Source organism: Bubalus bubalis, chromosome 22, assembly GCF_019923935.1.
Source record: "Bubalus bubalis isolate 160015118507 breed Murrah chromosome 22, NDDB_SH_1, whole genome shotgun sequence".
Lineage (NCBI taxonomy): Eukaryota > Metazoa > Chordata > Mammalia > Artiodactyla > Bovidae > Bubalus > Bubalus bubalis.
The window spans coordinates 23,733,634-23,755,811 of record NC_059178.1 but is presented as its reverse complement, the minus strand read 5'-3'; the positions used below and the strand labels follow the sequence as shown (position 1 = coordinate 23,755,811).

At 41.9% G+C, this 22,178-nt stretch overlaps 1 protein-coding gene and 1 long non-coding RNA gene across 5 annotated transcripts in view; one reads left to right on the top strand and one right to left on the bottom strand.

The window, feature by feature from the left end:
- DLGAP1 (DLG associated protein 1) overlaps positions 1-22,178 on the bottom strand; it is a 785,192-nt gene that overhangs the window by 727,336 nt on the left and 35,678 nt on the right. Inside the window, exons 1-2 of one of the 4 annotated variants that reach the window (XM_044934621.2) lie at positions 3,628-4,211; positions 2,915-3,107 (exon numbers count right to left, since the gene is read on the bottom strand). The exons of 1 other annotated variant lie outside the window; for it this stretch is intronic. The gene's annotated coding sequence lies outside the window, so the exon portion shown is untranslated. Of the gene's footprint in view, positions 1-2,914; positions 3,254-3,627; positions 4,212-22,178 lie in introns of those variants that run through there. 2 more of the 4 variants (XM_044934623.2, XM_044934622.2) reach the window with 2 other exon arrangements.
- Positions 6,900-11,573, top strand: LOC123331209. Its single transcript, XR_006547732.2, has 2 exons — positions 6,900-7,236; positions 11,146-11,573. It is a non-coding gene; the product is annotated as an uncharacterized LOC123331209 (long non-coding RNA).

Genomic DNA, 22,178 nt, shown 5'->3' with positions numbered 1-22,178 from the left:
GTTCATTGAATTAAGGGGTCCTCTCTGGGTTTTCCACAGTATTTCTGAAACCTGTGCTGCATAACTTGTACTGGTTATTCTCAACGCTATTTGGAGTATCAGCTATGACACCTCACAGTAAGGGAAGAACTGAAAACAAGAGGGAAAGGTGCTAGGTTATATTAGACCAAACAGGACCACCATGGGTTCTGGAGCAATACACACTTGAGGTCTGATTCCAGTATTCCTAATGAGCCACATTACCGAATCAGGTCACTGAAATTCTCCGAGCCTCTGTGCCACTTGTCACCTATAAAATGGGTATGGTAAAGCATTTGCCATAAGGTAATTTCAATAAGACAATAAATCCCTTAATGTGCTTAGAACAATACCTAGTAGATAACAAGTATAACAAGTCCCTGTAATCATTATCACAAGTAGTTTTCTTAATAACCAGACTCAGTGATTAAAAGGCCATCTTTCCTTAGTTTGGTACCACGAGGCTGATTTTGGTGACCTGTAATCGATATCAAAGTCAGAGCTAGCTGTAGTCTTGAGAAAGGCCACTTGATGTTATATAACAATTTCAAATTTGATTACTTAATAAGTTCTTAGAAGCCACCTTTTATTTACATCAAAATACTTCCTGGAAAACATGTTCATCTTCTTTGAACAGATAACATCCAGTTGAAATTTATCAGCGTCCTTTTGTATATTTTAAGGAAATATTTCAAAGTCCAAGTATTTTTTTCCTCAAATATGTTCATTGTTCTTAATTATACTAACAGGCATAACAAGTCCTTTTTTCATAAATAGCAAAGAAGTTCTACAATTTTTAGTGTGGTGAAACCATCACAAATCTGGAATTACTAATGCCAAAATTGGTCAATTTCATCATTACATTTCTAGTTAATAAAACGTTAAGACACAGGAGGATAAACCTTTTGAAGCTCAATCTTAACACATCTTAGGAACTGGTGGTATTTAAAATTTAAATTAACCAGCTCTAAGTAAAGAGTTCTTAATCCTACTCTTTTTCTCAGGACTATTTATCTGGCTATTAAGCAGAGTTTATGAGTGAATAAAGCTGTTTTACAGATCAGTCATCAATACGTTACTCTAATTTAGCGTGTGCTTTTATTTTTAAGATTTAGTGACTTCCTAAAGCATTAATGCTAAACAGAGAATGGGCCACATGGCCCATATTAGTTAATGGTATGTGTATTCAGGTGTATGTGATTTCTGCCACATACATTTTTTAGAAATGTCAGTGTATACCTACTATTAATTTAAATTCAGTGAGTATTTCCAAGCTCTTTACTATGTGTTCAGAATCACAGGACATATAAAATCATCCTGGGAGATAAGGCATATTCATGTGAAACAAATAAGAACAAAAAGAACCACCTATGTTTAAGCATTTTAAACACACGGAATTGTATTAAAAGCAAGACAATAGTTAAAGAATCCGCCTGAAATGCAGAAGACCTGAGTTCAATCCCTTGTCAGGAAGATCCCCTGGAGAAGAGCATAGCAACCCACTCCAGCATATTTGCCTGGCAAATCCCATGAACAGAGGAGCCTGGCGGACTACAGTCCATGGGGTGACAGAGTCAGACACGACTGAGAGACTAACACTGCCAATTTTCAGGCCTAAAATGCAGTCATTTTTGCTAAGTCCCATGTCACCAAGCTGAGACTTAATTATGGTCCTTGGCTCTCCCAAAAATGGAATCTTTAAGCAGTCCATCAACAGCAGCCTGATAAGCACTTGTTAGGAAATCATCCTGAATAGACCCCTGCCTTCTTCCAAAGGAGGGATACAGTAACTAACCCACGTTCTGCCCAGGATAACTTCCTCAGTCCTGCTCCCTTTGGCCAATTGAGTCTTCCACACTGAACAGCTCCTTGGAGCTCCACTTCATCTGCCAAGTTGGATGCTTCTCCATTCATAAATTGTTGGATAAAGTCTGCAAGATCTTTGAAATTCAGTTGAATTTTGTTGTTTTTCAACAATAGGCAACATCCAATGTCAATTTCTGCACATTTTGATTTGTCCCTAAGATTCTGCACGTAATTGCAATGTGTATGTAGGATTTTCCCCACACCAGGCAATTGGCCAACACCAGCTGGTTGTCCTACAATCAACTCAATTCTAACTCCCCACGTGAAAGGAATGTCAGGTGCCACGGGTTAAAGGTTCAAACTCACAAGACCCCCACGCCCCCCACCGCCCTGCTTCAAACAATTGCCAAGTTGTCACCTATGTTTCTAATTAAGTCATGACCCTCCTCAGGCAATATGTCACCTCCTCTCTTCTCTGATATCCCTAGTGCAGAAGACAGTTCAGTATACACCTCAAGCGGTAATTCTTAGATTTGTCATTCTCCAATGGTTTGGACAATGTTTTCCTAGCTCAATGGATTCCCTCTTTCCTTAATCAATAAACATCTCATTACCACACAAACACTATTAGCTGAATATATTACTCTGGCTTAGTATATGTCCTTAATTACATCATGATTTAAATTTGAAAAGGCCTCTGTATGATCATTATACATGGAAACGACATCTCAGTAATGTGGCATTATAGGGAGGGGTCCATGCCATGCATGGGCTTCCCACATATGGGAAGGTAGGTAAAGAATCTACCTACCAATTCAGGAGACAGGGGTTCAATCCCTGGGTTGGGAAGACCTCCTGGAGTAGGAAATGGCTACCCACTCTAGTTTTCTTGCCGGGGAAAACTGCGTGGACAGAGGAGCCTGGTGGGCTGCAGTCCATGGGGTCACAGAGAGTCGGACATGACTGAGCAACTGAGCACACCTGTGTTTCTGACCAATGAGCTCCAAAACAGAGGTTCCCCAGACCCCTTCCCCGAGTTCAATTATTTTGCTAGAGCACCTCACAAAACTCAGATAAATATTTTACTCACCTGCTGACCTGTTTCTTATAATGGCTATAACTCAGGAACAGCCAGGTAAGAGAGACGCTCAAGACCAGACACACAGGGAAAAGGCGAGAAGTTTCCATCTCTCACTGACATCATCACTCTTCTAGCACCTCCCCGTGCTCACTATCCCGGAAGTTCTCTGGAGGCTGCCCGAATGGGTTTTTATGGAGGCTTCCTTAGGTAGGAATGATTAACATACCATTAGTTCAGTTCAGTTCAGTCTCTCAGTCGTGTCCGACTTTTTGCGACCCCATGAATCGCAGCACGCCAGGCCTCCCTGTCCATCACAAACTCCCGGAGTTCACTCAGACTCACGTCCATCGAGTCAGTGGCCAACATACCATTGGCCACTGGCAATTGAACTCAATCTCCAGCCCCTCTCTCCTCCCAGGAAGTCAGGGGGTGGGACTAGAAGGTCCCACCCTCTAATCACGTGGTTGTCCCCCTTGGCAACCTGCCTCCATCCCCAGGTGCTTTCCAAAAGTCACTTCATTAACCTAACAAAGGGCACCCTTGTTGCTCTCTGCATTTAGGAAATTCTTAGGGTTTGGGGAGTTCAATATCATAAAGGAGTCCAATTCCAAATATATATCACAGTTCCCTCTGCTTTTCTGCAGGAATAAAGGGGGAAAAAGATTTTAATAAAGCGATTTTTTTCATGACTAGAAATATGACTTTTCAATTTTCCCAATTACCTTACAAGTTGAAGTCAAACACAGTGAAAGTGGAAAGTGCATGTGCATTTACTGGATATACTAACTTGAAATTACACAGGCCTGGCCCCCTCTCTCCTGGACAAATTGTTTACCAACTGCAGGTCTAGCAGGCTGCAATGTCTATTAACTTAATAGCTACTACAGAAAATATTTTGAAACTGATGGAAGATGATGATGGGGGTGGAAGTTAAAAACATTACTGCTGCTCCTAAAACTACAGAAACCTCTTCCCAAACACTTAGAAATCAGTCAATGGAGAACAACTGTTATCTCTTTGCTTTCATCTGTGTCACTTAAATCAATTTTCTATGTGCCCATCAGGCCAGGGATAAAGTTACTAAATTTCAAAATGGAGAAGAATTCTTAGAGTTGAGTCATCAAAGACAAGCTGGGCTCTTCCGCCTCTAATGTGACCTATTTTAAAGACCTTTAGGGGAGATGATTTCAAAACATCTTTTTGATAATTCACTTCAATGTCAAACTGTTAAAAAGGATATATTTCTATTTTTAAAAACCACTTTCTGAGCATTTCTACATTGCAAATAAATTAAATCTTCTACTCCCAACATGAAGTCTGAAAAATAACAATGAATAACAAAAGATAGTTACCATCTTTTAAACATCAACTTATGTACATTCTCCTGTTTAATTACATCTAGCACATAAAATAACCCCATAAAATAGGCATAATGATCCCACTTTAAGGTGCTGAAACTAAGGGTCAGAAAAGCTATTGAGCCAAGCTGAAACACCTAAGAAGTAGAGGAACAAAAATGTAAACATAGGAAATGATGTCAAGTGTTTTGAGGGGTTTTTTTTTTCCTCCCCTAAATGCTTGGATATTTAGGAAAGCTTTTTCCCCATCTTTTCTCAGAAATCCTTTGTTGAGGTTGTTGGAAGTAAAGCCAACGCTCTGACAGCACAATTAGCTCCAAAGTCTGAGATGCTTAACTTTTTCAAATTACAGGTGTAGGGGCTCTGTTAAGAGGGACAGGTGGAGAAGCAGGTCAGCATAGAGAGAGTCAGCTATTGGAGGAATTAAAAAAAAAAGTAAAGAAAGCTTGAAGGTGCGTGGAGCCACAGCTCCTATTCTGTAAGCATCCAGGATTTCCCAAAACCTGTCTGTTCTCCTTCTGTGCATAATTGTGTGTGTAAGTACAGCCTAGTTATTACCCATTCTAAGTAGCAATTTGATGTGAGCTAAAAGCTCTAAGTCGAGTCTCCGAATAGCTCTGAGAACATCACTGTCAAAGCCAGCCCTGTCTACAGAAGGCCCTGGAATGCCAGCAAACCCAGGATCTGCCCCATATACACAGGCAGCTATGAACAGCAGGTATGGCAATCAGGAGCAGAAAGTTAATTGCTCGGTGGTGTCCGACTCTTTGCGACCCCATGGACTGTAACTCACCAGGCTCATCTGTCCAGGCAAGAATACTAGGGCAAGAAGCCATTCCCTTTTCCAGGAGATCTTCCCAATCTAGGAAGACCTGGAACCCAGGTCTCCTGCATTGCAGGCAGATTCTTTACCGTCTGAACCACTTACCTAGCTCTAAGGAAACCATCAAAGAGTCTAACAAGATATTAACAGGTAGTTGATCTGGTGAATTTTAGCTAGAGACAAGCTGATCAGGATTATTCTGTAAAAATATTCCAGTTTGCCCTACATGTATCATAAAGGACAGTTCTCCTACTGTTGTTCTGAACAGAGAAAGGACAGGCAGAGTTCTCTAGCCTGCTGCTTCAGCATCTGCTGGTGGCGAATGGCAGCCACTGAGAAGGCCCGGGCCAGAAGCGCTGATCTAGATCCATGGAAATAAACCATCAGGTTTTATATTAGGAATGTTGAAAGAATGCATAGTTGGCCTGCACGGTGGGGCTCATAAACAATGCTTCAGAGCAGTGGTTCTCAATCTCTAGTACCCATACGAACCATCTGGAGGGCCTATTAATGCACAAACTGCTGGATCCACATGCGTCTGGGTTTCTGATTCAGTCCATCTGGGGTAAAGCCTGAAAATCTGCATTTTTGATAAGCTGCCTGTGTCCTGATCCTGCTGGAAAACATACTAATAACACAGTTGTAGAACTATCTACTCTGGCTTCAAAGGTTTGAAGATTTTCTTTCCTTGATCTCATGTACCTACCAAAGTTTGCTATTTCTGAGAACAATAGATGCCTTTTCCCCCAATATTCTATCATACATTTACTCTTCTTTTGGATAGCTAAAAAAAAAAAAGGCAAATCTTCCAAATTCCTCTGAAGTCTAGACATTATCAGGATCTCTAGACTAACAGGTTGGATAAATCATGTAAAAAGCAGGAAATCCAGTTACACAGTGTCAGTAATGTCAGTGAAAGCACTCCCAAACGGTCAATGGTCAGATGAAAAATGTCAACCATTTCTTTCAGCTGGAGGTTGAGCCCAACCAATGTCCATTACGGTTGGCCACACAACACTCTTGTTCCACATAGATACTAAAATTTCTTAGCTGACATTCACAGGCCTTGGTTGGAAGAAAGGTGGGAAAGAAGTTGAAATCTTTAAAACTCATCTTTGCATCTCCAGGTTTTATTTTTTTTTTGCAAAAATAATGCTGCCTATCATAGATAGAACAACAACAACAACAAAGCTAGTCACAGCTGTTGGCAAAAAAAAAATCTAAAAGTGTATATCATTATCTTAGGCATGATAAGGGTTTTCCCCCCTCTTGCTGTTCAATCACTAAGATGTGTCTCTTTCCAAACCAATGGACTGCAGCACAGAAGCCTTCCCTGCCCTTCACTGTCTCCAGAGTTTGCTCAAACCCATGTCCATTGAGTCAGTTATGCCGTCTAACCATCTCATCTTCTGTTGCCCCATTCTCTTCCTGCTCTCAATCTTTCCCAGCATCGAGGTCTTTTCCAATGAGTTGGCATCAGGTGATCAAAGTATGGGAGCTTCATCATCAGTCCTTCCAACGAATATTCAGGATTGATTTCCTTTAGAATTGACTGGCTTGATCTCCTTGCTGTCCAACTCCCTTGAGTTTTCCTCATATAAAATTTAGAAGATTTCATTATGCTCACTTATTTGTCAGACACTGAGAATTTAGCAGCCAAGAAATAGTAACGTGGAATCACTAGTATACATCATCAGTATATATCATAGCACCTGGAGATCTTATTAGACAAGTACAATCCCAAGGTCACATAAGCAAAATGGCCAGGAATCTATATTTTAACAAGTGTGACTTAAATATCACAGGAGCAGAGACAAAGTACTGCGTCCAAGGGTCCCTAAAAGACAGGCCTTAGCCCAGCAGAGGGGACAACTGATTGTAGTTTTCCAGAGCAGGAAGATTTATTATGCCAAGTAGCCACTGGTGGCTCAGAAGGTAAAGAATCTGCCTGCAATGCAGGAAAGCCGGGTTCAATCCCTGGGTCAGGAAAATCCCCTGGAGAAGGGAATGGTTACCCACTCCAGTATTCTTGCCTGGGAAATCTCACAGACAGAGGAGCCTGGTGGGCTAATGCCCAAGGGGTCACAAAGAGTCAGACTCAACTGAACGACTAACATACAGCAATTGCTGAGATCAGCTACTCAGTGCCAGTAAGTACCTAAACAGCAATCAATAACTTTGTGTTACCTAACTGTGAAAACAAATATTAAGTTTATAATTCCTTCAGGACTTTAAGATGTATGAGGGGTCAAAGCTAAACTCATAACTATATTATTAAAATGTTTTATTAAATCCACTAAATGTGAGGAAATTAATTTTATATTGATGAACGAAGTAGGTTAATCAGAAACAGACCCTTCCATTTATATTATGAATGTTAGGAACTAAACCCATAATGATCCCATACTTTCATTTAAAGCCATTGCTTCAAAATAGCAAATAATGTGATGATGGATAACCAAGCTTGTCGTGGTGATCATTTTGCAGTAAAGACAAATATTGAATTATTATGCTATACACCTGAAGTTAATTTAATGTTCTATGTCAACTATATAAAATTTATACCAATATAAAAAAAACAAAATAACAATATTTATTACCTGATCTGCTTTTCAAGAAAACTAGGTGAGGCATTCAGGGCAAGCATGGTTAATTCTATTTTATAGGAAAGAAAGATGTGGATGGATCAAAATTACATTACCAAAGTCACCTGGCCCATGAATATCGGATTGCAAAGCCATGTTTTCTGACTTTAAGACTTTACCACTATAGAGTATGGCTTTGTTATTATTACTAAAAAGCACTAAATAGGTTTTTTTTTAAGTTGCTTTGTAAAAGGATAAATCTATCTAAAGCAAATACAATAATTATAATTATTTTCAGTTATCTACTTGCCTAGGGAAGATCTGAGCTTCCCAGGTAATGTTAGTAGTAAAGAACTTGTCAGTGCAGGAGACATAAGAGACTCGGGTTCGATCCTTGGGTCAGGAAGATCCCCTGCAGGAGCACATGGCAACCCATCCCAGTATTCTTGCCTAGAGAATTCCATGGACAGAAGAGCCTCGTGGGCTATAGACCATGGCATCACAAAGTGTCAGACACGACTGAAGCAATTTAGCACACAGCACAGGGAAGATTTATGCCCAAATAATTGAAGTTCCTATTCAGTGTTGCCATTTTGCATACCTTTTCAGTTCAGTTCAGTCACTCAGTCGTGTCCAACTCTTTGCGACTCCATGAATCACAGCATGCCAGGCCTCGCTGTCCATCACCAACACCCGGAGTTCACTCAAACTCATGTCCATAGAAGTCGGTGATGCCATCCAGCCATCTCATCCTCTGTCGTCCCTTCTCCTCCTGCCCCCAATCCCTCCCAGCATCAGAGTCTTTTCCAATGAGTCAACTCTTCACACGAGGTGGCCAAAGTATTGGAGTTTCAGCTTCACCATCAGTCCCTCCAATGAACACCCAGGACTTATCTCCTTTAGGATGGACTGGTTGGATCTCCTTGCAGTCCAAGGGACTCTCAAGAGTCTTCTCCAACACCACAGTTCAAAAACATCAATTCTTTGGTGCTCAGCTTTCTTCACAGTCCAACTCTCACATCCATACATGACCACTGGAAAAACCATAGCCTTGACTAGACGAACCTTTGTTGGCAAAGTAGTATCTCTGCTTTTCAATATGCTATCTAGGTTGGACATATGTTTCCTTCCAAGGAGTAAGCGTCTTTTAATTTCATGGCTGCAGTCACCATCTGCAGTGATTTTGGAGCCCAAAAAATAAAAGTCTGACACTGTTTCCAGTTTCCCCATCTATCTGCCATGAAGTGATGGGACCAGATGCCATGATCTTCGTTTTCTGAATGTTGAGCTTTAAGTCAACTTTTTCACTCTCCTCTTTCACTTTCATCAAGAGGCTTTTTAGTTCCTCTTCACTTTCTGCCATAAGGGTGGTGTCATCTGCATATCTGAGGTTATTGATATTTCTCCCGGCAAAATTGATTCCAGCTTGTGCTTCTTCCAGTCCAGCGTTTCTCATGATGTACTCTGCATATAAGTTTTAGGCGGGACTTTTTATGCTGTAAATTATACTCAGTTTTCACTTTACTCCTAGTCACATTTTCTCAATATTTTAGTTTCAAAGAGGTTTTCCATTGGCAAACCATGGGAAAAATTCCACAGGCAACATTAGAGAAAGTCAAAAGACCTGTAGGTGGCCATAATGAAGCCTGTAGCCAGCAAATATGGGGTCTGGCCCACTGTTCTCCCCACAACTCCCACCAAAATTTCTGTTTCTCTCCCAAAGTAACCATTGAGAATGCTTACAGGGCCAGCTTTGACAGAGACTATACAGATTTATACTTCCCAGGTACATCAGAGGTAAAAAATCTACCTGCCAATGCAGGAGATGCAGGAGACAAGTTCGATCCCTGAGTTGGGAAGCTCCCTTGGAGAAGGGAATGGCAACCCACTCCAGTATTCTTGCCAGGGAAATTCCATGGACAGAGGAGCCTGGCAGGCTACAGTCCATGAGGTGGCAAAGAGTTGGAGTGCTGCTGCTGCTGCTGCTGTTGCTGCTAAGTTGCTTCAGTCCTGTCCGACTCTATGCAACCCCATAGATGGCAGCCCACCAGGCTCCCCCGTCCCCAGGATTCTCCAGGCAAGAATACTGGAGTGAGTTGCCATTTCCTTCTCCAAACATGCAGAGTACATACAGATTTACGGATATTTTATCTCCAACAATATTGCATATTTTGGAATCCTTGCTTAGTATCATGCTACAAAAGATAATGAATCAATCTATCCATTATGGTAGAACTCTAGCCCTGGATAATATCAGATTTAAAGTATCCTTACCATTTTTCTTTTTTCTGAATAATATTGCAAACTGAAGGCTTATTTCCTAAACAAACTGACAAGAGGCATTAGTAATCCTGCTTTGGAAACGTTCCAAAAGCAAATTTCAAAATAACTTAATTTACTTTATAATTTATAATACAAGCCCTATGGCTGTTTAGAAGTCTCCATTGTCATATGTGAGGAGTTAGTCACCGGTGAGGATTGACAGAATGTGATGTTTACCTATAAACGAAGTACAGAAGTTCTATAAACGAAGTACTGAAGTTCTGCCAAAAACACCACCCACTTATGATCAACTAGAATATACTGAGAACATACAGGTTGAATTTTTAAACTTCAGAAAATATAATTTGACTATGATAATGGCAGTTCTAATTATTTAATTCTTTTATCTTTCAAACTCAGTAATATAATAATGATGTTTAATGCTACCCATGTCTTTAAAAAAAGAAAAAAAAAAGCAATGTGTTTAGCTAAAAATTCTCCTTAAGAAAACAGTTTTTGAAATGACAGGCAATACTTCACCATGCGGTCTTTAAGATATAAAAATTCCAACGATAAAGTTTCGCCCCTCTGTGAAGTCTACGTCCTGCCAAATTCTAAATTACACTTTCAGAAATGTTTCAATTATGCAAATCTATGTTTTGTTACATTTTAAAATAAGGAAACTTGTTCTCATGTTCATGAAAATTAAAGGAAAAAAAAAATTAGAAGAAAGCCTGAGGTGATCTCTTGGAATGGACACAGCCAGCCTTCCTTCCTTCCTTCCCTCACTCTCTCCTTTCTTTCTTTCTTCCTTTTTTGCCAAACTCTGGTTGAGAGTCCATGGCTGATTTGCAGGGTCAATTTGATATTCTCAGAGAAAAATGTTGCATGTAATGGATCACCAACCAAGACCTACCTTACAGCTCAGGGAACCCTGCTCAATGTTATGTGGCAGCCTGGATGGGAGGGGCTTTGGGGGAGAAGGGATACACGTATGTATATGGCTGAGTCCCTTCACTGTTCACCTGAAACTATCACAACATTGTTAAACAGCTATACCCCAAAATAAAATGTTTTTGGAGTTAAAAAAATTAAATTAAAAAAAGAAAATTTTGTGTGTATGTATGTATTATATTTCTTTTTTTGTGTGTGTATATATTAAGTCCAACGATATTACAGAGAAGTGAATCTCACGTTCCTTTCTTCTCTCAGTTCTCTTCTGCAGCACCTTCTTCTACTTGCTGGGTCCTGGCTACATCTTCCCAACCTATCTGGTTATCAACCTCTAAGCATCCCAGCTCCAGTCAAAACTCCTCTGCTGGGGGCTTCCCTGGTGGTCCAGTGGTAAAGAATCCATCACCAATGCAGGATACACGGGTTCGATCCCTGGTCTGGGAAGATCCCACATGTCAAGGAGCAACTAAGCCTGGGCACCACAACTGCTGAGCCTGTGCTCTAGAGCCTGGGAGCTGCAACCATTGAAACCACATGCTGCTGAAGCCTGAGCGCCCTAGAGCCTGTGCTTCACCAGAGAAGTCGCCACAGTGAGAAACCCGCTCACTGCAACCAGAGAGTAGCCCCCACTCATAGCAATCAGAGAAAGCCTGCACACAGCAACAAAGACCCAGCACAGCCAAAAATAAATTAATTAAAAAACAAAAAACTCCTCTGCTAAAGGGCTCTCAGGTTCGGGGCTCTAAAGATACCAGAGATGGCCAGTGTGGAATGAGGAAGGCTTCCTGACAGACACCAAAGTCATAGGACCCTTTGAGGAGGAAAGGGGCAGAGATCTGGGATGGTGATGAAAATTTTTTTCAACCAATGGTTTCTTATTTCTACCAGCATATCCAATCTAATCCAATCACTACCACAGCCCTGTCTAATTCAATGAAACTAAGCCATGCCCGTGGGGATGGGCGGGTCATGGTGGAGAGATCTGACAGAATGTGGTCCACTGGAGAAGGGAATGGCAAACCACTTCAGTATTCTTGCCTTGAGAACCCCATGAACAGTATGAAAAGGCAAAATGATAGGATACTGAAAGAGAAACTCCCCAGGTCAGTAGGTGCCCAATATGCTACTGGAGATCAGTGGAGAAATAACTCCAGAAAGAATGAAGGGATGGAGCCAAAGCAAAAAGAATACCCCACTGTGGATGTGACTGGTGATAGAAGCAAGGTCCAATGCTGTAAAGAGACTCATTGGAAAAGACTCTGATGCTGGGAGTAATTGGGGGCAAGAGGAGAAGGGGACGACAGAGGATGAGATGGCTGGATGGCATCACTGACTCGATGGACGTGAGTCTCAGTGAACTCCGGGAGTTGGTGATGGAGAGGGAGGCCTGGCGTGCTGCGATTCATGGGGTCTCAAAGAGTCAGACACGACTGAGCGACTGATCTGATCTGATTGGTGTTCCAGGACATTCCACTAGGAAAGAACAGACAAAGCTTAATCATATACAGCAATCAGTGTGAGCAAATGAAATGTCATGTAATAGCATTAGATAAGACAGAAGTCAGTTCCTGCTTAGTTTGAAATAGTTTGATTTTTTCCTATGAAGACAGTTTTCCCTCCTAATAATTACGTAAATGAGTTTGCATTTAGTGAGCACATGCCAACTGCTCTGTGAGATAGTAAGAAAATGTGGCAGGTAGAAGAAGAGGTGAGAATAAAGCTTATAAAATAAATAAATATGTGTGTGTGTGAGTGTGTGTATATATATATACACACACACATCATAAGCAATAGGTAATTGAAGCTTCAGCATCAGTCCTTCCAATAGAATATTCAGGGTTGATTTCCTTTAGAATTGACTGGTTTGATCTCCTTGCTGTCCAAGGCACTCTCAAGAGTCTTCTCCAGGACCACAGTTTGAAAGTACCATAAGCAACTTAAAAAAAAAAAAAGAAACTTCTCCCCATGCCTACCTATGATCTTGAAATAAAAGCTAAAAATAGGAACAATAATATCCTACCAGTTTTTTGAGCAAATTGCTGAGATAGAGAATAACCCTGATGGAAAAAGGTACCTTCACTCTCCAGAAACAGAACAGGAATATCAGAGATCTCTTTAACACGAAATATACTCAGTTCCACACAGTTAGAAAAACATTCACGTCCATAAGTGGAATTTCAGTGTTTGGTACAGTTAGTGGGTGAAAAAGAAAAGGGAGTTTTTCTACACAATTATTAATGATAATACAACTTGAAACTGGATTTGCATCATTACCCAGAAGCCCGCAGTCAAGCAGGAATGCCAACGCCACAGATATTCCCTGATGGGACCCAAGTCACAGGGCAGCACCTGGCCTGTCTCCCAAGGTGGTCAACACAAACAGTGGATTTACCTTGTTTCCTCTGGGTCCTTCCTGTAATCTGAACACAGCACAGAAAGGCCCGCCATTAATTGAGAAGGGAAGGGAGGAAGAGAGCCCCGAGTTTCCTCAGGCCAGCAGTGCCTCAGGCACAACTCGAAAAACAAGAAAATAAATATTTTTCAAAGTGCCAACTTTCTGTCTCAGAAAAACGTGTTGCTGTCTAATAATTTAAAAACTATAACCATAGGCACAGATGGTGGGGATGGGCTATAACAGCTTCCTAGTCTCTCCTTTGACCTCTTCCATTCTCACATCTAATGCAAAATGGCTTTTTCACTGTGTCTCATCTAACTGGCTCATGTTTAGAAGACTTTTCCTCAGGACAGAGATAGGGCTTCCCTGACAGCACCAGGGTCAACGGTGTCCATCCCAGGGAACCAAAACCAGCTTGAAAGAATAGACTGGCCTCCAAGGAAGGCGCCAGGGTGTTGAGTAAATGACAGCATCCACATCCTGAGTTTTCCCTACGAAGGGCACATTCCTGGACCTGGACAGAAGAGAAACTCGAACAAAATGCACCTGCTCTCAGGAACAAGACACAAGAACAAATAAGAGTTTCAACAACCAGCACATGAATAGGAGCAAAGGACAGGCCGGCTGCAAGTGTTTCACTCCAAGAGACAGTGATGAGGGAGAGAACTCAGACACTCCAGTGGGGGCTTTGCCATCCAGGAGGCTTGTTGACATGAGATCAGACCTTCCCCCGGATGGTCCACGGGACAGACATAGAGTTCTAGGACACTGTACCACTGATCGCAAGGTCTTTTTGGTGAGGTCCTTATAGGAGCTGCTGTGCACACCATTTTGGAGAAGGCGATGGCACCCCACTCCAGTACTCTTGCCTGGAAAACCCCATGGACAGAGGAGCCTGGTGGGCTGCAGTCCATGGGGTCGCGAAGAGTTGAACATGACTGAGTCACTTCACTTTCACTTTTCACTTTCATGCATTGGAGAAGGAAATGGCAACCCACTGCAGTGTTCTTGCCTGGAGAATCCCAGGGACGGGGGAGCCTGGCGGGCTGCCGTCTATGGGGTTGCACAGAGTTGGACACAACTGAAGCGACTTAGCGGCAGCAGCAATGCACACCATTTAACCTGTAAAACCACTTAGTGAGGTGGGAGACATACTATCATCCCTTATAGCTGAGAATATCAAGGGTAACAGAGGGCTTCCCTGGTGGCTCAGATGCTAAAGAATCTGCCTGCAGTGCAGGAGAACTGGGTTCAACCCTCGGGTCAGGAAGGTCCCCTGCAGGAGGGAATGGCTACCCACTCCAGGATTCTTGCCTGGAGAATTCCATGGACAGAGGAGCCTGGTGGGCTATTGTCCATTGAGTCACAAAGAGTCAGACACGACTGAGTGACTGACAACAATGAGGTTCAGTGAATGTCCAAGGTCACAGTGCCTGGAAGTGGCAGGTACCCTTTCACCAGGTAGGAAGAGAAGCAGTGTAAGCCGACCTTCTGCAATCCCAGCTCATGATGGATAAGAAAAAGAGGCCAGTTAAGAATACTGCAATGGTCCAAGTATATAACTGAGTATATAAGGTTAGTAGGTTCCCAACAAACAGGCATTCAGTGGAGAGATAAAGGAGCTATAGAACCTGTTATAGGAAGAAACCTGACAATAATTAGAACTATACAAAATTAGTGGTGATATGAGAAGAGGCAAGTGGAGGCAATTTAGTCAAAAGCTAGATAAATACATTTCTACAATGTTGACTTTGGTGATACGAAGAGACAGCAATTTCTGTGGTCACTTCCAATTCAAAAGAAGTCAATGACTTTATGATCACCTGTATCTTAACTTTTAAAACCATGCTCTCCTGTCACATTAAATGAGTTTTGTGTTAGTTGCTGAACCATGCAATCCATTTACTTTTTGGAAGAAGGAAGCTTATTCCATGCAATTCTAGCCACAAAACAATAACCATTAAGCTTAATCCCACTTTAGCAATACAAATTTTACCAACCAGAAAAAATAATGGGCAAAACACAATTTAGTTAAAAGGAAAAAAAAAAAAGTAGCATTTTCAGTAAGAAACAAGAAAACTGGGGGTGGGAGGACTTTTGGGTCTAAAGAAAATAGATAATCTTCCATAAAACCACCTAAAAGTATTTGGCTATTCCAGTTTTTCCCTTTAAGGAGAAAGAGATTTCATCTTTACACAAGTAATTAAAGTTCCAGCTAGCTGAAAGCTAGGTAAGAAAAAGAGAGGATTTGGATTTGAATTTTCTGAATTGGGTATCTGTACAGAAGATAACCATTCCTGGTCCTTGCAACCTCAAGCAAAACAGCAGCAATGGGGTACAGTAAAACACACACACACACACACACACACACAAATGATCTTATTTCCAAAACAAGAGACTCACAGACGTGGAAAACAAACTTATGGTTACCAAAGGAGAAAGGGGTGGGGGTGGGATAACTTAGGAGTCTGGGATTAACATACACACACTACTATGTATAAAATAATCAACAAGGACCTACCACACAGCAATGAACTATACTCAATATTATATAATAACCTGTAAAGGAAAAGAATCTAAAAAAATATGTGTGTGTGTGTGTGTGTGTGTTGGGCGGGGAGGGGTGGGGGGAGTACCTTCCCTGGTGGCTCAGACTCTAAAGAATCTGCCTGCAATACAGGAGACCTGGGTTGGATCCCTGGGTTGAGAAGATCTTCTGAAGAAGGAAACGGCTACTCACTCCAGTAAGAACACTCCAGTAAGAATGCCTGGAGAATTCCATGGACAGAGGAGCCTGGCAGGCTACAGTCCATGGGGTCGCAAAGAGTCGGACATGACTGAGCAACTAACATTTGGTTGGCCAAACGGTTCATTTGGTTTCTTTCCATAACATATATATATGACTGAGTGACACACACTTATACATAAAACCAATCACTGTGCTGTGTACCTAAAATTTACACAATAATATACTTCAATAAAATATTTTTTTTAAAGAACAGAGTCTTGGAAATAGGCTAGGCTTCTCAGCAGCCCTCCAAGCCTGGGCAACTTATCTCCATCAATTGTGTATCTGCAAGTACTCAGCAGACATCTGTTGTGTAACTGCCCTACATTCGGGGGTGGGGGTGGGGGGTGGGGTATGGAGAGGGACATAATACAAATTTTGTCCAAAAAATTTACAGTTCAGTAGGAGCATGCAAGCCTGTAATCAATCTACAGGATTAAAGTGTTGGAGGTGTTCTAATAGCTTCTTTGGGGGTGGTAGAGGGAACAAGCAGAAAAGAACAGTCAACTTTACCAAGAGGAGGAAGAAAAGAGACATAGCAAAGGCTCAAAAAGAAGGTCATCTTTGATGGAAGCCTTGACAAAAGGTTGGTATTTACCAGGTGCTTATTCTTGGTAGCAGTTATAGTGATACATATGTATGTGTATGTGTGGAGGTGGAGTGCTTTTGCCAGGCATAGAAAATACCATGAAAAAGCACAGAACGAGAACAGTAAGCAGTTCACTCTGGCTGACACACTAATTTGAGATCTAAATCAGAGGAAAACCTTGGGGTTGGAAAGGTCTTAAAAGCATAAGGCTTATTCATAACTCATAAACAATAAACAAAAATGAGTTTGTCAAAATTACAGTAAGAATTGAAAAACAAAGGAAAGATACAAACTTGACACCGACATATAGAGTACGGGGCATAAGCCATATGGGCACACGGAAAAGCAAAGGGCCTACAGCTGGGAGTAACTGGTAAAAGATGCATAACCAATTAAAACCAGATGAAAGACAATTTGCAAGAGAAATAATAAAATATCCAATGAAAATATGCTAATATATTCAGCCTCACTACGAAAGAAGGAATAAAATTTAAAGCAATAACATATAGTATTTATAGTATCAGACTGGCAAAAGTGATACACTGCAAATAAAGTGTCAATAAAAGTGCAGGAAAATGTATACCCAACAGCAGAGGTAAGACACTACCAAATAAGATTCTGGAGCTGATTTGACAATATCTAGAAAAACTCTTCAACCCAATATAATAGGCCCTTTCAGAATTTCAGCTTAATTCATCAAACTAACACAGAAAGCCATATTTTATAGATATAAAAAGTTGGCATTATTTAGAAGACCCAAGAAATAAATGTTTGGCAGTAATTTATTTAAATAAATTCTAGTATATCTAAACTATGGAATATATTAAATAAAATGATGATGCAGGTTTTTTTTTTTTCTTTTTTGACAAGGAGTATAACCATAACAAAATGTTGGGTGAGGAAAAGCACCTGATTTTGACATATTGACAATGTTCATTAAAAGAAATGATGCTGAAAAAAGATGACACCTTAGACTAAGGTTAAATTTTTTCTTTCTTCCTAAGGTGGTTAAAATTTTCAGGAAAGCCCATGTGTTGAAGGCAGTCAACCAAAACACAGTATCCATGAACTTGGACCCCATCATAGATACACGTCATGTGGGGAAATATTGGTTGGCTAAAAGCTTCATTCAGTTTCTTTACGTAACATCTTAAGGAAAAATCCAAACGATACTTTTGGCCAACCCAATAGTACCATTTTGGTCTTCTAGCCTCTATCAAAGAATACAAAAATCTAGAAAACATAATAACTACAGATTTGTCTCTTTTTAAAGGGATCCAGAGACATAAAATTAACATTGTTGAAAGGAAAACCCATCCTTCAATTACGTATGCTAAAGTTTTAAGCAGATAAAAATTAAACTGGTAGAAAATTTCAATAAATGTTTAATATCATATATTAAAACAACCAAATAAAGCTAACGTTGACCTTTTTAAACATTAGTGAATTCCAAAGATTTCTAAATAATGTATCATTTAACTGGGAATAATCAGAAATACTCATACATGTATGTTATATAAAGTATCACATTTCCAACAATTAAAAGGAAATATGAAACTATATATAATGAAACCCTCATACATTCCTGATGGAAGTATGAGTTGGTTCAAACATCTTAGAAAACTGTATTTGCTAAAGCTGGAATGACATATACACTGTGATCCAGCAATTTTGCTCTCAGGTATATAATCCTCTCAAATACAGAAACATACATATGGGCTTCCCTGGTGGCTCAGACGATAAAGAATCTGCCTGCAGTGCAGGAGACCCAGGTTCTATCCCTGGGTCAGGATGATCCCCTGGAGAAGGGAATGGCTACCCACTCCAAGATTTCACATCTTAGTCCAAATTCTCCCCCTGCCTAAGCTGCTTCTCACATTCCCTTATAGATGCAGTTGCCAAAGGGGCTCCCAGGTAAACTTTCTTCATGCAAACTTCTGAGTTTCAGAGTGTCTTCTGGTGGACTCAAGAAAGTTGGTACCAGAAATGCAGCAACAACAGCCATCAGACCACAAGGAGGACCCACCACCAGCAGAGAACTGACAGCCCCTGGGATATGATAAGGGTGTAGTGATGAAAACTTTCACCAGTGGATAGGAATACGCTATACAATATCGTGCTCTCTGAAAGGTGAAGCAGTCATTACAAGGGCAACGGGATCCGCTTGCTCTTGCTGCTGCTGTTGTTCAGTTGCTAAGTCACATCCGACTCTTTGCGATCCCACGGACTGCAACACACCAGGCTTCCCTGTCCTTCACTCTCTCCCAGAGTTTGCTCAAACTCATGTCCATTGAGTTGGTGATGCTATCCAACTATTTTATCCTCTGCCACCCCTTCCTCCTACCCTCAATCTTTCCCAGCACCAGGATCAGCTCCTTGCTGAGGATACACTAGAGAAAGACAACAAAACAGAGGCCACCAATGTTCAGCGCAGTATGAAGTTTAAGGGGACTCTCTCTGATCTCCACTGACAACCTTAGTGGCTTAATATAAGGCTCATTTTATTCTTTCTTGTGATCTGTGAGCTGCTGCTGCTAAGTCGCTTCAGTTGTGTCTGACTCTGTGCAACCCCATAGACAGCAGCCCACCAGGCTCTGCCATCCCTGGGATTCTCCAGGCAAGAACACTGGAGTGGGTTGCCATTTCCTTCTCTAGTGCAGGAAAGTGAAAAGTGAAAGTGAAGGTGCTCAGTCGTGTCCGACTCTTAGCAAACCCATGGACTACAGCCTACCAGGCTCCTCTGTCCATGGGATTTTCCAGGCAAGAGTACCAGAGTGGGTTGCCATTGCCTTCTCCGGATCTGTGAGGAGACTGCACTCAACTGTGCAGCTTTGCTCCTCCATGTGGTGCTCCCTGGGGCCACCTGAGGGCTCATGAGATATGGCTCACTCCTATGGCGGGCACGAGACTCTGGCTCTAAGACGTCAGTTTAGCATTTCAACTGGAGCACCTCAATTGTCCTTCAAGTTGACCTCTCCGTGGAGCTTGGGCTCCTCATTGCATGGTGGCTGGGTTCCAAGAGAACAAGAAAGCTGCCAGGCCTCTTATGGGCTCAGAAGTCCAGGAACACAACCATCACTTCAGCCCCATTCTGTTTGGTCATAGCGAGTGACAACCTCAGCCCAGATTCAAGCAGAACAGAAATAAGCACCATTTCTTGATGGGACACACTTATGCACACTCATGGGGGGAGAATCGGCAGGGGTGGAGGGGTATCCTCAACTCGTGAGACTAACCACACAGCCTCCTTGGAACGTATACGGAGACTCGCAGCTCCTGCAGTCAGAGAGAAGAAAAGGCTGATGAGGAGGCCTCAGGCTCAAATATAAGAGGAAACTTGACTTCTCAGCCAGCCTGAGCAAGTCTGCTGTGCCAAGGTCATGGCCTTTCTGCGAAGGAGAGGGACCCTGAGATTCCAGATAAGAGCATCTCAGTCAAATCACTTGAAAAGATTGCTTCACAAAATTTCCATGAACCTTGTTGACCTAACCAAGTGGCCCACTCCCCTCTCTAAGGCTTCACCAATCCCTGTACAAAGATGCTGAGGCCTCTGCCTGGCAAGAAAACAAGTATTACCATTACAATACAGTCCACTTCCCCTGTAAGCGTCCAGAAAAATTACTAGGTCAAGTCACAACGTGGCTGTGCCTGTGCTGGATCTGCTGGGGGAGGAGAAGGTCTAGATGCTGAAGGAGCTGTGGGACCAGAACTACACACAAGGTCAGAGCTGAGAGAATGGGCTCAGGTGGGATGCTGAAAGTCCCAGACCTAGTGGGGAAGAACATACAATTTAATAAAGGACAGGTCACTGATACAGAAATAATCATCACCCACCATATAAGACGTAGCTCCCTAAAACTGAACCTAGAAGACAGTGTGGACATGCTGCTAAGGAGACTCCTTAAAATTTGAAGAAAGCAACAGTCCACACTCTGGCAGACAACAGAAGAAAGGACGAAAAGATACAGACACATGGGAGCATATGTTTTCCAGGACATACGAAGGCCAGGAAACCTACCAGGTGACCACATTCTGTAGGAGGTCCCAGAGGACACACAGTTTACCAAAGCGGTAAGAAATGTACCAGCTACATAGGTACAGACAACACTGCTATGTTTGGTGGTGCTGGCCTCCAAGCCCAGGGCTGATGGTAGGAGACGCTATTACAGAGCAATGTTCCTGACAGCAAAGCTGAGCACGATTATCATCAAGAATGGCAGCTGGAATAGCAGCCAGGAATTGTTGACCTATTCAGGGTAACAGGGATGGTTAATAAAACTCAGCAATTTTTATGGAAAGAGAGACAGACAGCAGCAAGGATAGTGTCCAATGATATGATCAAAACAAATCAAAGGTGGATGAGCAGGAAGTTGAGAAGGGCTGCCTCAAGAAAATTCATGGTCCTTTGCCTAATGTCTGAACCTGAGCCAGTTTTTAGACACCAAGACCGTTAACTAAAAGAAAAACTGAGTTCCTAAGAAGGACTCAGAAACCATGGCAAGTATGTACGTTAATGATTCATCCAATCCTTCCTTCTGCAAAGACGTCTACAGTCACTTGCTCAGGTATTCACAGACTAGGGAAAGGGGAGTACTCAGAGGTGCCAAGGACTGTTGGACCCAGGAAGCAAGATTCCGGGCAGTGCTGCACAACTTGCATGGCTGGTCAGAGGTCTGGAAGGAGAATGACCAGAAGACTGGGAGGAAGCAAGGTCCTATGGTATAGCACCAGGAACCATATTCAACCCCTATGATAACCATTAGGGAAAGGAATATGAATAAAAATATATTAAATATATAACTGAGTCACTTTGCTGTACAGCAGAAATTAACACAACATTGTAAATCAACTGTACTCCAATAAAAATTTTTAAAAAGATTGGGAGGTGTTGAGGTTTGACAGAAAACAACAAAATTCTGTAAAGCAATTATCCTTCAATAAAAATTTAATCAAAAAGAAAAAAAAAAAGATTGGGAGGAAAAAGGTCTAGGGAGAGGATCTTTAAAGGACCATGAGAGGATCTTTAAAGGACAAAGTATGAAGAGCTTGAAGGACTTGTTAACCTAGGTTGGAGCCCAGCAGGGAGAAGCCATCACAGAAGAGGCAGATACAACAGCCAGATAGATGATGTGGTCAACTGACATCAGCCAGCACCCCCTTGACCACCCAAGGGGCAGCATGATGGGTGCATGAATGGAGAAGCCATGGTAGTGGACATGGATGCTGATCCACTGACTGCCCTAGCCACTTGTCAAATCTACCAGTGGCAGAAACTAACACTGATACCCTCACAGGCCACTAACCTCCTGGGAGGACCACCTGGCCAGCTGAAATACCCTGGAAACCTGACACTCTGCAAAAGGCAGTGATTCATCTTAATCTCATACCTACTCCAAGTATGCTGCTGCTGCTAAGTCACTTCAGTCGTGTCCGACTCTGTGCGACCCCATAGATGGCAGCCCAACAGACTCCCCTGTCCCTGGGATTCTTCAGGCAAGAACACTGGAGTGGGTTGCCAT